The 15,086-nt window shown below is 37.0% G+C and overlaps 1 protein-coding gene across 7 annotated transcripts in view; it reads left to right on the forward strand.

Annotated features, from left to right (window-relative positions):
• Window positions 1-15,086, forward strand: part of Grm7 (glutamate metabotropic receptor 7) — a 902,923-nt gene that overhangs the window by 415,924 nt on the left and 471,913 nt on the right. The gene's annotated exons all lie outside the window — the stretch shown is intronic.

The raw sequence follows: 15,086 nt of genomic DNA on the forward strand, positions 1-15,086 counted from the left end.
CTTTCTTCCTTCTGTCCTTCCTATTTCTCTTTTTCTTTCTGCCTTTTTTCTTTCTTCTTTCTTTCTTTCTTTCTTTCTTCCTTTCATTCTGTCGGACTGTCTGTCTGTCTGTCTGTTTTCTGTCTTTCTCCCTTTCCTGGCTGAGGTAGAAAGGGATGGTTCTCTTTGGTACTCTCAAATATGCATGAACACTTTCCCCATTCTTGGCAGGTAACAGGTAATATAATTGATGAGGTTTTATTTTTCTCTGCACTTGGGCATTTGTAAAAGAATTCTGAAATGCTGGAAATAACATTGGCTTGGCTTTAAAATGGTGTCTGAAAAGAGAACACAGCAGAACTCTCCAGATTCTACCACTTAAATTTAGCATTGTAGTCTATGTAAAATGAATTTTTTTAACCAGTGACAAAATATGTGTTTTATAGAACATTTTGAGGAATATCTCGCAAGCTTCTTCTGTGCTTTATGCCTCTCCTGTCTCACTAAATGGTTTGTACCCACACTTCTCTGAGTGGGGGTCCTCAGGGAACTGGGACCTTTACACCTATACTTTTCTTTGAAAATATGTTTCTTTTATGTCTTGTGTTTGCCTTGTTTAGTTTTCAAAATGGACTTTCATATAGCTAGAATAGCTTCATTTGCGTTCACTATGTAGTGGAAAATAACAATGAACTCCTGATCTTCATGTATCAAACTTCCTAGTGCTGGTATTTACAGGAGGTACTCTCATAACCTGTTTATACAGAGCCAGAAATCAAGCCCTAATCTTCATGACTCCTAGACATCTACTGGAAGAAATGTACCCCCAGCCCTCGTTTGAAAATTTTCTCTGTAACAAACACTGAACAATTGGATGTTTCTTATAAATTTATTTTTATAATCATTCATTTGTAACGAAACATTGTCATTAGTTTACAGGATTGTCCTTACTAAAGTTTTTTTTTTTTCAACAGGGAACAGTTCTTTATGTATTCTTTAAAATTCGTTTTGCTGAAAATAACCATCAGCACTAATCACATTACCTGAGAATTCCCTGAGACCTCGCTGCAAGCAGCATGCCAGTTCCTATCCCAAACCTACTATGACAGAGTTCCTACTTTGGAAACATATTCAGCCATCCGTGAATACAGTACACATTTATAAAATGTTAAAGCATCGGGTTCACTTCTTTCCAGCATTCAGGAGATACTGCTGCAAGCCAAAACAAGGAATCAGAACATCATTTCTTAAATGGAAGTAGGTGGTACATGAGGATCGTGTTCCTATTTGAGGCTGTGTTATATCACTGTAAGCTTAGGAGCTTAAAACAATAAAGCACATCATCCTACTGCCCTAAATATGTCAAGGTGTTGTCTTATGGCCTTATATATCTTCAAGTACAGCTTGGTAAACGAGCATGTTTTCCCTGCTTTCTTTCCTAGATTTACAATGCCTTTCCCTAACTGTGAACCCATGGGGGTTTCTCAAACTCTTAGTAAAATCACATTGTGAAATATCAAGTCTGACAGTCGCTAATGGCCTTGTTGTAATGTATCTGACCAGAATACCTGATACTATAATATCTGACTATAATTTTAGACTATAAAAATAAAACATATAAAAATTCAGACTATAATTTCCTTAACATCTCTAAGAAGTTTGAAATGGTAAAATTTGAATTCACTCTATTCTATGTGAAGTTTAGTCAATTCATCATGGTGCAGGTCTCTCATGTTTAGCTCTGAGATTTTATTATTTATCCTTAAGTTAATGTAGGATTGTTTTGTATTCTGGAGCTGATTGGTTAGAATTCAATTGCTTTAGAAAACCCCACTCATCTTACTGTTCCTAATGGCATGGCTTTGGTTTAAATCACTCTCATTATTTTTTCTAAATGATAAATGGAGTGTAATGGTTGAAAATATGGATCCTAGAGTCATAAACTCTGACTGAAGATGCCAGTACCAATGACTACATATCCATGTGGCCAATAGAAAGTTGTTTATTTTCTTTAAACTTAGGGTTACAGTCCCGTGAAGAGAAAAGTAGTTTAAATATCATATTTTTAAAGTGAATTTAAATTAAATTAGATAGTGCACATAATTAAATTGTTGCAGAACTTTGATATCATAAGCCTTCAGCAAGATTTTTAATTGATTATTGTTGTTTACAGTATTTGAAACTGATTGGAGAGCCAGACCTATCTCTAATCCCAGCACTGAAGAAGTTAAGGCTCAAAGATTATAAATTTGAGGCTAGATTGAGCTCTATAGTAAGTTAGACACTACCCTAAGTCAGAAAGTGAGACCTTCTCTCAAAAACAATCAACAACAACAAACAGATAAATATTGAAAAAACAACCAACATGGTTGGAAGAGATGGCTATGAAGTTAAGTATAATTGCTACTCTTTGAAGAACCAGAGATCAGTTCTCAGCACCCATATCGGGTGACTTGTAAGCACCTATAACTCCAGTTTCAGGGCATCTAAAGGCCTCTTCTGGTCTCCATGGGCACCTGCACACACACACACACACACACACACACACACACACAAACGCACACACAGAGGCATTTGAATACACACACATATACACATACATCATACCTATACACAAACACACACACACAAAGGAACCTGCACACAGATCATATACAATAAACACCACACAAACACATAGGTACCTACATACATACACACTCACACCTCCACACCACACACACACATGCACAGGCACTTGCACACACACACATATACCATACGTACCACACACACACACACACACACACACACACACACACACACGAGGGAGGTCATTATTTTTTTTGAGAAAAAAAAAGAGGGATTCTGAAGACTGAAGAGATGATATTATGTGGCATAAATACTTTTACAGGAGTGTCATTTTAGAAAACAAGTTGGCCAATATAGCCAAAACAAAATCACTAACAGGTTCTTTAAATATTGGCAGGTGAATTTCACTGGCAGTGAAATGTTCCACAAAGAATTAGCAACATATGTAAAATATTTCAGCAGTTTCGTTTAGAGAAAATAAATTGGAGATACCGACCCAACACTTTATTTTGAAATTCTAAGAAGTTTAATGTAATATAAAAGCTGATTGAGCAATATATTAATCAAAACACTTTGGAAAATTATTACATCTAATTACAAGTGCTCTCTATACTTTTGTAAAGTGATAGTTCAAACACATGGGAACATCAGTGTCACTATCTTTCCAAAGATGGGAAAACATTATTGGGATCCTTAATGTGCCCCCAGTGCAATATAATAACTCAATTATAAAGTGATAGAAAAATGAGTGTTGAGGGGAAGTGAGAAAACACACTGATTTACCCAGGTTTAATTAGCTAGGTTGAAATCACAATACTCCTAATCACAGCTACATGTAGTTACGAGATGCTGATTACCAAACTGCTAAAGTGCTGAGCTTTGAAGATGATGTGCGCGGGACGCATAGCGTTGTGTATGTGTGCATGCAGATGTGCAGGTGAATTCTCCCTTAGAGCTGTTAAGTATGACAGAGAGCCGAGCAACCAGTCTAAATGGAACAATCAGTTTTAATTAATACAATATCGTCTATCATTTGAATTCAATGAAGGGATTTGGTTTGGAAAATTGTACATCATTAGGAAGTTTTGCTTTTATTTATGTGACTATCAGTACATGAGTGTACTGCCCCTAGATATCAGAAGGAGGCATTAATTCACAAGAGTTGGAGATACAGACAGTAGCAAGCCTCCTGATGTTAGTGCTGGGATCCAAACTCAAGTCATCTGCAGGAGCAGCAAGTGTTCTTAGCCATTAAGGCATTTCCAGCAAACCCTTTGATCTCCTTTCTGCTGTCTAGACTTGACCAACTCTCAGTAGAGCTCTGGATAGGCAATAAAGTCTGACTTTTCTCCCTCTAAAATTCCTTTTTATGTGGTACTCTCATAGCTTCCTGTTTCTTAGAAGGGACTCATATAACTCGTTGAATAATTCTGGCTTATCTGTTGGATTTTATGTATACACACACACACACACAGACAGACACACTCAGGATTCGCAAATGAGGAAAAAAAAATCCAGCATCTGTCTTTCTATATATCTCTAATTTAATATGATGATCCCCAACTCCATCCATATTCCTGCAAACGACACAATTTCATTTTGCTTTACAGAGAACTGAAACTCCGTAATAATGACTTGTGAACCTTCTATTTCACAATATTTTCCTAAAATTTCTAACATGCCATGTTGTTGTTTCTCTGCAAATGATATTTTCAAACTTTTACATGAAGCATATTTGTCAAAAAGTTCACATTGAACATCACAGTATATGTGTAATTTTTCTGTTGCTGAGATAAAATATCATATAGGGAAGAAAGGTTTTATCTTGACTTCTGATTGCAGAGCAATGGACACCATCACTGCAGGGAAGGCAAGCCATTAGCAGGAGCAGGAAGCTATCTGGTCACATTTTCATCGGCACATAGGAAGCACAGAGAACACACAGGAATTAGGGAGATAATGAATGCCATCAAAACCTACCACATGTCATGCACTTTCTTCACCAAGGCTATACTTTCTAAACGTAACATAATCTCCCAAATGGGGCCAGCAACTGAGACCAAGTACTCATATTTCTGAGCCTGTAAGGGACATTTATTATTCAAAATCATATACACTTTCTTACATTTTCCTTTTATGCAAAATTAGATAATGTGGTGTCTGCTACTAAACACTAAAATTAATATATTGCTTTGAAATACTTGACAAGACACAAATGTATTTTGCCCCATTACAAACACTGTATTGTCGTGGATGGCTTCAAATTAAAATGAAAGTTTAATTCCATAGGGGTTGAAAGCAAGCCTTATGTTTGATTTAAGCTTAAAAGTTATACTATTTGAACACACCTGAACTCCTATAATTGAACAAGCATCAGTCAAATGTCAGGCTTACAAACTAGTCTTCAGTTCAATTCCATGTCATTTATATGGAATTCTATGTCCTCTAGGTCTTTGGTCCTACAAGACAAGGTTCTTATCTACTTTTGCCTCCCCTCTTTTCCACTTACCGTGCTATTTACAGAAATTTTCTGCTTTCTATTTTTCTTGCAGTGGCAAACAAAGTCCACTTAGTTTCAGTTACGCTGTAGGTTTTGGAGCTGAGGCTATGGACAGGAGAAAAATGCATCAAATGAATGTGAATGATCATGTAGACTTTTTGTATATGAGTTACAATGCTGCCAAAATGTAGCAACATGGACATTTAAAGGTTTTTGGTGAGAAGTATAATGTACCTTTTTGTCTTAGGAGGAAATATTCCGGGACTAGGTCAGAAGGCTCATAATTGGTAAAGTCCCTGATTAGTGTAACCTAAACTAAAATCTATATTTGTTGGAAAAGATTATGTGCATTTTTCTTAGTATCTTGCAGTCAATGTTCCAATGAAGTAGGTAGTGGTTTTCTCTTTTCTGTCCAATTGGTTCCTGTAGTTTTAACTTCTAATATTCTCATGGAAGCAATTCTGTGACATCTATTCACCTTCCTTATCTCTCACCCTTTCATCCCTCTGATGCTAACTGCCAACTCTGTTCATTAGAAGCAATTAATTTATAGGTCTAGTGGCTTCAAAAGCATTGACTTCATTTTTATTCATGAACCATGGTCTCCTTTCCATTTACTTCTTTACTGGGCTTAGAGAACCTTTAAATATTCAATGACAAAGGAAAACAGAGAAAAACAGAATACCGCGCTGTCTCTCATTCTTTAGAAAAAAATGTATAATTGAAAATATATTGCCTTAACAACGGTCCATGCTTTGATTTAGTCACTTACATCTCTTTCTGGGTTTTGAGGATCTATTTGTATGTGTTCATCTTCTCCCTTCCTTTTACAATTGCTGTTAGCAATTGTTAAAGTTTGCATTGAGGTAATCAAGTTAAGGTTATTCCTCCTGACAATGCACACATATGTTTCATTTCTGCTATAAAAACCTGAGAAACATGAACATGTCATAAAATGACTATATTTGTAAGTTCTTTGTGGAAGAAAATAATTTAATGTAATTCAGTACAACCAGCACACTGTGTTGTTTTCTTTGGTTTTTATTTTTGAGATATTCTCTTACCACATAACTAAGGCTGGCCTTCAGGTTGCTATGTAACAGAGCATGCATGCTCATGCTGCCCTTGAATTCACAGACTTTCAGAGTCTGTTTCTGCAATTTTGAGACTCTAGAACTGCACTTTTATGGCAAGGCTGAACAATTCCCTTTTTGAATGGGAGACTTCTAAAGCTGTATTTTTGTCCTGATTCCTAGACACAGCGTGCTTTTGCATTACTGCAATGTGGTTGTGCTGCTTGAAGTTTGTGAATAATTCCTGTTAAAGTTTTTTTGTTGTTGGTAATTGTTGTTGTATTGTTTGTTTTTAATCAATATTGTTACTAAGCCAAAACCTTCTCTGCAAATGAGAAAGTTACTTCAGGAAACCTGTCAGTCTATCCAGTGAATCAATCCCTAAGCTGGATGAATCCTGTGTGGAAATTCTCCAGAGATAGCCAGAAGACAAATGAGATATCTCTAAGAGCCAATCTGTAAATCAAGAGATAGAGAAACCTGCTTGAAACTCTTTTCTTTTTTATTAAGTTTATATGCTTATTTCACATCTCCCACACTAGTTTCCCCTCTCTCTTCTCCTCCCATTTCTTTCCCCACATCCCCTCTTCTTCCTCCTATCCACTCCTCCTCTGTTTCTGTTCAGAAAGGGGCAGAACTTCTATGGGTGTCAACAAAGTCTGAAACATCAAGTTGAAGTAGAACTAAGCTTCCCACCTGTTGAAATAGGAGCAGTGGGGCTGCGTCCCCGGCACCCGGCCACCCACATGGCTAGCTTATGCCCCGAAATAATTACATGGAAACTGTATTCTTTTAAACACTGCCTGGCCCATTAGTTCCAGCCTCTTATTGGCTAACTCTTACATATCAATCTAACCCATTTCTAATATCCCTGTAACACCACGAGGTGTCTTACCGGGGAAGATCTTAACCTGCGATTGTGTCTGGTAGGAGAATCATGGCGACTCCTTGACTCAGCTTCTTTATCCCAGCATTCTGTTCTGTTTACTCCACCTACCTAATTTTATGTCCTATTAAAGGGCCAAGGCAGTCTCTTTATTTAACCAATGAAATTAACACAAGCCAGAAGACTCTCCCCCATCACCCACCCCTTGTATTAAGGCTGGACAAAGCAATTCAGTATGAGGAATAGGTTCCCCAAAACCTAGCTAAAACATTAGGAACAGCCCATACTCTTATCACTAGGAGTTCCACAAATAGACTAAACACTACAATTGTCACACATATTTAGAGGGCAAAGGTCAGTTTCATGTGGGCTCCTTGGCTGTTGGTTCAGACTTTGTGAGCACCTATAAGCTCATATTAGTTGTTTCTGTGGATTCCCTTGTGATGCCCTTGACCCTCCTGGCTCCTACAAACCTTCCATCCTCTCTTTTATATGATTCTTCTAGCTCAGCTCAATGTTTAGCTGTGGGTCTCAGTAGTTGTAGCAAAGAGTACCAAACTAGCCTGGAATGGAGTATAATAAACATTTATTTATTTGGGGATAAACTGACAGTAAGGGTAAGGATCCACAGTTCCTGCATGCACTGGGAACTGGAGCCAAATCTAGCAGGAACAAGGGGTCACACATTCTTTTCATCTACATTTATAGTACAGGAGACCATGCCCAAAATGGGTTGGTATCATAAAGCCTATTGGCTGAAGGAGTTCCCACAACACTTTCCCCTTTTGTCTAAATACAAGAGGTCTTAGCCTAATGCAAAATGACACAGAAAAGTAACAAATATCAAGTATTGTCCAGGGAAAAGAAGAAGCAAAAACATTCAGAAAAATTAGAATTACAACCAGCATAAACAACATCAGACAAGAAACATGTTAAATGTCTCAAGAGTTATTCTATTTTAAGGAATCTCAGTCTTATATTGAAAATGGCTTGGCTAAGTCATGAGAAGAAACTATGAGTATCTAGTCGTCAACTCCATCAAAGACCTGAGGAGGGAAATAATATTACCTGATTAAACAGGAAGTGGAATCAAGCAACTTTCAAACAGTACAAGAAATGACAGGGACCACTGGCTACATGGGCAATCACCTAAATTCTTTGGTGCCCAACATTCTCTCGGGAATAGATCAGTGCTTCTGGGAGCAATCATGTCTTGTGTCAACAGAATCCTAAGTTATTTAAATGTCATATTCTACAGTTCTTTGAAGTCTTTGAAGATTATCTGCCTATGCAAAATACAATCTCTAAGCATATAAAGAAACAGACTAGTCTAACTATAAGTATTACAAACATAAGTGACTATTGACCTGTAATTCTTAATACCTTCATAGCTTAAAGACAAAGGCTTCATATTAAAAAAAAATTAAACAATCTTTAAACAAATGTGCAGCAAATGAGGAGAAAGATCTCAACATGTTAACAATATATACGTGTGTGTGTATGTGTGTATATATCTTGATCAGAGGTAGAAATACATAGTTCAATATGAGAGATATATCTTAAAATTGCATCAATTTTTAAAATATCTTAAGCAGAGGTAGAAATATATATGAATACAGTATGACAACTGTATAACTTTGCATAGGTAAACAAATATTATAAACAGAAATCAGAGCATATTCAATATAACAAATATAATTTGAATTTGTATCAATATACAAAAATCTATACCAATATACAAAAATCTATATCAATATAAATTGTTTATAACTAATAGTTCACAAGTAGATACAATAATCTACCTATAATCCCTTCCTAGCCATTCCTATTTTATTCTTTTAAAATATATCCGTGAGCATATTTGATTTCCATCCCCAACCCTATACCACTGATAACCTACCCCTAAGAGATGTCATGGATGTGTCATGAGGTTTGGTTTCAAGTCGTTCTACATTTCATCAAGTTGACCACTAAAACTGCCCATCACATTAGGGAAGCATTTATGCAAAATTGTGATTTTGGATCCAAAGATGACGGGTATGATGCTAACTGGCTTCCTTTCTGGTTAGAGAAGCATAGACTGGCCGGGGCTTTAAATAATGCATGCTTACCTGGAGAAAAGAAGCACTCTCTCTAAGCTCTGTGACAGTGAGGAAGATGATACATTGCTAAAGCCATTGGAGGCAGGATTCATCTGTTTCCACTTCTTTGGTTTGAGACATTCACATTGATAAAGAGTGATATTCCTTTAACAATGATAAATGTTCAAATCCTGTGAAGATGGTTCTTTTTGATATGTGCAGTCTGTTAAATCTTAACTGTAGCAATAGTTGGCTGCAATGTGGATAGATCATCACAGAAACAATAAGTAGAAAAGAGAGTTGCAGCAAAAGATTCAGAAAAGATAGAATCCTTAAGAATCAGTTTCATTTATCTTGAACCAAATAGAGGTCACTAGTTCCATGACGATTATTCACATTGTCTTTTTAATTTTTATATTGAACAAATATACCTGTACTGCTAACACAACTGCATGTGAGTAGTACATTGCATATTTCTGTATAGGGTTATATCCAGGTGATCAGACATTTCATCAACCACATACAACTAACTTAAAGCTGTGAGTATAAATTGTTCCTCAATTACTACTGAAAAGATGAGGATGCTTCTATTTTCCTTCTATAAAGACATGCATAGGAAAACATTGGAGGGGTTAAAATAATATATCTAGCTCAGAATAAATATAGAAAAAAAATAGATTTTTCTGAAAGAGTTATCAGAAAGGTTACCTACTCAGAAGAGCTTGGTAGCCTAGAAGAACATACAGGAACTGTAACTCCTTTTGTTGTATTAATGAGCACAACTGTGCTAGCTAGAAAGAGAGGTTCAGAAGAAGAGGGCTATCTAACTAGAGTTTCCAAGTCAGTAGCTCTGGGCTGAAGGTGAAAATTTCTCAGTTTCTGAATAGGGAGGACTGAAAAAATCTGCTTCATTTCTAAAAGGAAGATGAGTGTCTGAACTTCTGCCCAGTGCTTGATATACATGGTAGTGTTTGAGTCAAAATACAGACGGGGTTGAGGAGTTAATTCAGTAGGTAGTGGAAGGAGTGTTTGGTATGTTTGCAATCCTGGCTTCAACACCCAAACCACAAAAAACAAACAAAACAAATTAAATTAAAACTGTGAAAATCCTTTGGAATCAATGGAAAGTTGGTACAGAAGTTGAACATAGGGAGAGAACCAATGAAAAATGGTCAGGATATCCCCATAACCTTGAGAAAGGTTAAGTGATAAGAGAATGGCATCTTGTCTACAGCTGAGCACCTATAACCCCTGACTATCTATACTTTCAATAGAAATAGAAATGTGTCTTTGGATTAACAGCATGAGAATAAGAATCTTTACAGAGAAAGGTTGGTAGCAGCACAGATTTATGGATATAAATCTATAGATATAATCTCAGATATTTAGAAGACAATTTGACAACAAGAGCATTTAGAAAATCAACATAAATAGGTTCTTTGGTTGGGCCTATAACAATACTACAGTGCTAGAATAAATATACATGCACATTACTGAAAATTCACAAATAAAAATTCTAACTTGAAATTAGAAATATAATAAAATTGTATACACACACAAGTGAGAACTGACTGAAAAGAAGCAGTAAATTGGAAATGTCAGCCAAGCCTGAACTTTATAAATTGAGCCCTTTCTAATTGTCCTGGGACACATAGACATCTTTCCATAGGAGCTTCCTTGGAAAGAAATGCCAAATGGTTTTGAATGGTGAGAATATTCCAGTCACAGGAAAGACCAGTGACTGTGAAAAATCAGCCAATTTCTCATTTCTTATTCAAGGAAAGGAACAGCTTGCCTTCCCAAGGCTTCCTGAATGGGAGCATATTCTTCATTAACCCACTCACGACCTGCCAGGATACCAGCTGTTCAGGAGAACGAGATGTTCTGTGCTGGAATTGCAGCTGTAAACTAGTGCATAGCAATTGTATAGGGCATCACTTTCTTGAAAGAAAATATTTAAAAAGGGGAGTTGCCCTGTTGGTACAAATTCCCGTGTAAGTCAAGGGGAAGTCTGTCTTTCATGTTGATTGTTACACACGCAGCAACACAGTGTATTGAAACTTAGCAGTTGTTTAGCAAATATGTTTTGAACAAATGCATGAATCAGTAGGTAAAATGTGGATGCAAAAACAGCAAGAGAAATGATTCAGAGTACAACAAACCGCAGGAGAAAGTTGTAAGTTCTTCTGAGATTAATGACTAAAAGGAAGTTGCCTGACCCGAGCATGGGTGGCAACTCAGGAAAGGTGTCACTTTGTTGGAGCACCCTACAAGATCTGTAGGCACCCCTGTTGCTCAGACTCTCCTTCCCCAACAGTTATCACTGCTTCAAATTTCTGCAAGTGTTTAGGAGGCCAAACAGTGACATAGAACTTCCTTAGCATCTTTGATGTTATCTTACTTTCCAATGTTCCTTGGCTTGAAGATATGGCCTTACCTGTAACTAACATGCAGAAATAGTGCTTTGAATGTGAAGTGTGGTTTTCCTGGCAGAGCATCAACTAGAAGACTCTCATAGATTTGTCATGTAAAACTTCATGTAGTTCAACCCTGATTATACAAGTTTAGTAGCACTAGTCCTTATTTGGTTTCAGAAGTATCAAACCTACCTTTCCATGTTGTGTGCAATGTTCTCTATGCTTTGGCGATGAGAATATTCTTGGCAAATTAAGTTGTTATTGTTTTACTCTTTTCTTCTCTCTTCAACCTAGGATGGGAAACTGCCATGTCAAAGATTATTCAGAGTTCACATCTCATAACAATTAGCAACACTGTCAGATCTCCCCAGAAATGAGTTTCAGTTGCTATTCTTAATTTCTTAATATTATTTCTAGTTTCTCCATGTCCTTTCCTCATGTTTTCTGCTACTACCTAATGATCTTATTCCCAAACCCATGAAGGAGACTTTGTTTTCATTTCTTATTGTCTTCATTGCATTACACGATTCCCAGCTGCCTCATTTTCTCTGTGATCTACTTGAAATTTTTCACAGTTAAGGATTTTCTGTCCCTTTATATTCAGATAAGAATTCACTGTCCTCAAAGGTCACATCTGACTTTATTTGGTAAGCATAAAAAACTGACTAGAAGACATTTTACACAAGAAGGTACTCCATCAGCTCCCATATGAGGAAATGGGGAGCACCTGACCTGTGTCTAAGCAATGACTTATCAAGGTCCCTGGTTCTCTTGCCTTTTTCTGACATGCAAGTCTAATGGGAGTTGGGTTAGCATTGTTGTTTTCATTTATGCCTTGTTGGTGTCAAGAGAATAGTAAGGGCTCCATGAACATAATGTAGACACAGGGAGGAAAAGGCCCTGACAGAGGTGCTCTCTCCAATCCTTTCCCACTTCAAAAAACAACCTCACCCTCTGAAGTGTTATATGTGGTCATTCTTATTCAAAATGAGAATAAGTTCCTCCTCTCCAAAGATGTAAACTATCAGTCTCAAATAAACTCTTTCATACAGTCTTTGATTGCTCTAACTAGATACCATTTCTACTTTTAACCCATTGTTGCAGGAATTTTCTGAGGAAACATGAAGAAATATTTTTTTTTATCCAGATATAACACTGATGCCAGACCAAATTAATGATTACACCCAAACTGAGCCAGTGAGCCAATGAGTTTATTGACTTACTTATGGAATTACTATAAGGGGTTGCCTAGAGAAGCATGAGTGCCTCAAATCAAACTCTATGCTAGCTGGGTGACAAGTCAGGAAAGGTGTATCTCGGTAGCTCCCTCTACCATTTGCAAGCAGATCACTTGATCTGAGAGCATCCTTTTTCTAGAAAATGGTACAGGTTATTTAAGTTCATTAGGAGGGCTCTAGTGAATCTTTTGTGTTTCATGATATTCTGAGATTTCTATCTTTTCTTCACGTTCAGAGTTGTATAATTCCCACCTACTTCCTGAGTCTCAAAAAACCTCCTTCTATTGACTGAATATTTAAATTCTGAGAAAATAGATATGCCATGACCTTATATTCAATTATCTTCCTCTCCATATGTGACATTCTATATATGAGAACAAGACAATATTTGGTCTTTTAGCATAAATCATTGAAAGATGAAAATCCTAATACTAGCCTGCAGTCTAAAGATGCATTTGACTTCAAAATACCTTCGCCTCATTGGAGAAAATGGTGGCTATTGAATATATTAGTAAATAAGAGGCATATGGAATGACAACTGATTTTGAAAATTATCATCCATCCTCTCACTTCAGATCAATGATGATCTTCATCTGCCTGGATCAGTATTCCCTGGTTAATCAGATGATCCTTTTACTAACATATTTTGTTTCTGTTGAAACGACATCATCTCAGTGTTTGCTAAGTTGAATTGGCATAGCTAAGTAGGACTCTTCCTTTCCTGAGCTGTTAGTTCAGACTTTGTGAGCACTGCAAATTGTTTCTGCTTTCAGAAAAAAAAAATAATCTATAATCAGTTAGAAGAGCAGTAGAGTTTATTGAAAGAAGTCTGGGCTCTGGCCCCTGATGTCTCTTGCTGTTACAAATTACTCCCTACCAGAGAAAGACAAAACCTACCAGCTTTCAGCTCCAAATGAAGAAAAGATTGATTTCCAAGAGTGCAACTTCCCTTATTATCTCAGTAGTTTGTCTCCTCAAGTCAGAAAAGATTGTCCTCTCAGTCAAGGCTGAGGTGGCAAGAATGGAGTTGCCCTGTCAGTGACATAACTACTTTTAAACTGTCTGCTTTTGAACTTTATTTTCATTTTATGTATATGAGTATATTTTAATGTGTATGTGTATCACATGTATGCAGTACCCATGGCAACTAAAGGGGGCAGCAGAGATCCTGAGGCTGGTGTTAGAGTTGTAGGCCATCATGTGAATGCTAGGATTTGAATCCAGGTCCTCAGGAAGAGCAGCCAGAGCTCTTAACTACTGAACCATCTCTCCAACCCCAGTGACATAATTTTTCATTTGCGTATTTTGCCCAGCTCTACTGTTTGTGGACACTCCTACCCACAGCCCTGGGAACTAACTGGGAAACTGTAAAATTCTTTGGTAAAAAGTTGGCTAGATAGAGGAAATACTTTTCAAATGCTACAGTCTCTGGGATAGAGATGTAGTTAAGCTACTAGCAATTGATGATCTTTAAATTTTTATTGTTCGTGAATTTTAGCATGCATGGGTGTTTCTCCGATATGCATGTCTGTGCACCATATGCATGCAATGTCCATGAAGGGCAGAAGAAGGGATCACAACCTCTGTAACTGGTGTTATAGACAATTATGCACTGATATTGAGCATGCTGGGAATTGAAACCAGGAACTTTGCAATATAAGCAAGTGCGTTTATTGGCTGTAACATTTCTGCTGGCCACATGTCATTCTTGTAGTAGATCCATGATAAATTTCCAGAAACCAAATAAGACTGTTTACAACCACCTGTAACTCCAGATCAAAGGGATCCGATTCCCTTCTTCTGGCCTCCATGGCACATGCATGCATGTCATACACATACAAACACTATGCCTAATAACATGTATATAAAATTTTCTAAAAAGGTAATTTTTTAAAGTTAGATTCTTAAGCTCTAGTTGCCAAATAACTAGTTTTTCGACTTTAGTTTGCATTTGTGCAGTAGTAACATCACATACAGTAGGCAAGAGCAGTCCTATTATGAAGACTTAGCTGAAAGAAACACCAAATGTGGAGCTGTAGGGAATTACATTCTGTAGGATATCAGTGTAGGGGTGAAAGTATGATCATACGTGATCATTTTGGAGAGGTAGTCTAGCTGATAAATGAACATCAAGAGTGTATGAGGTGGGACATTCCAGATCCTTTCTTTGTTTGTAGAAAACTCCCAGGACACAGATTTCTCCCTTCATGTTGCCAAATCTCTGACATAGCATATTTCATCTGAATGCTTGAGTTGAAGTCATCTATTCACAATCTAAGCGAAATTTTTAGCCTTTCCTATGGATCAGATGCAAATGAGGTGCTTTTCCTTCCAGCAGGCA

Source organism: Microtus oregoni, unplaced genomic scaffold, assembly GCF_018167655.1.
Source record: "Microtus oregoni isolate MIOR12 unplaced genomic scaffold, Mior012 000002F_ref0000024, whole genome shotgun sequence".
Classification (NCBI taxonomy): Eukaryota; Metazoa; Chordata; class Mammalia; order Rodentia; family Cricetidae; genus Microtus; species Microtus oregoni.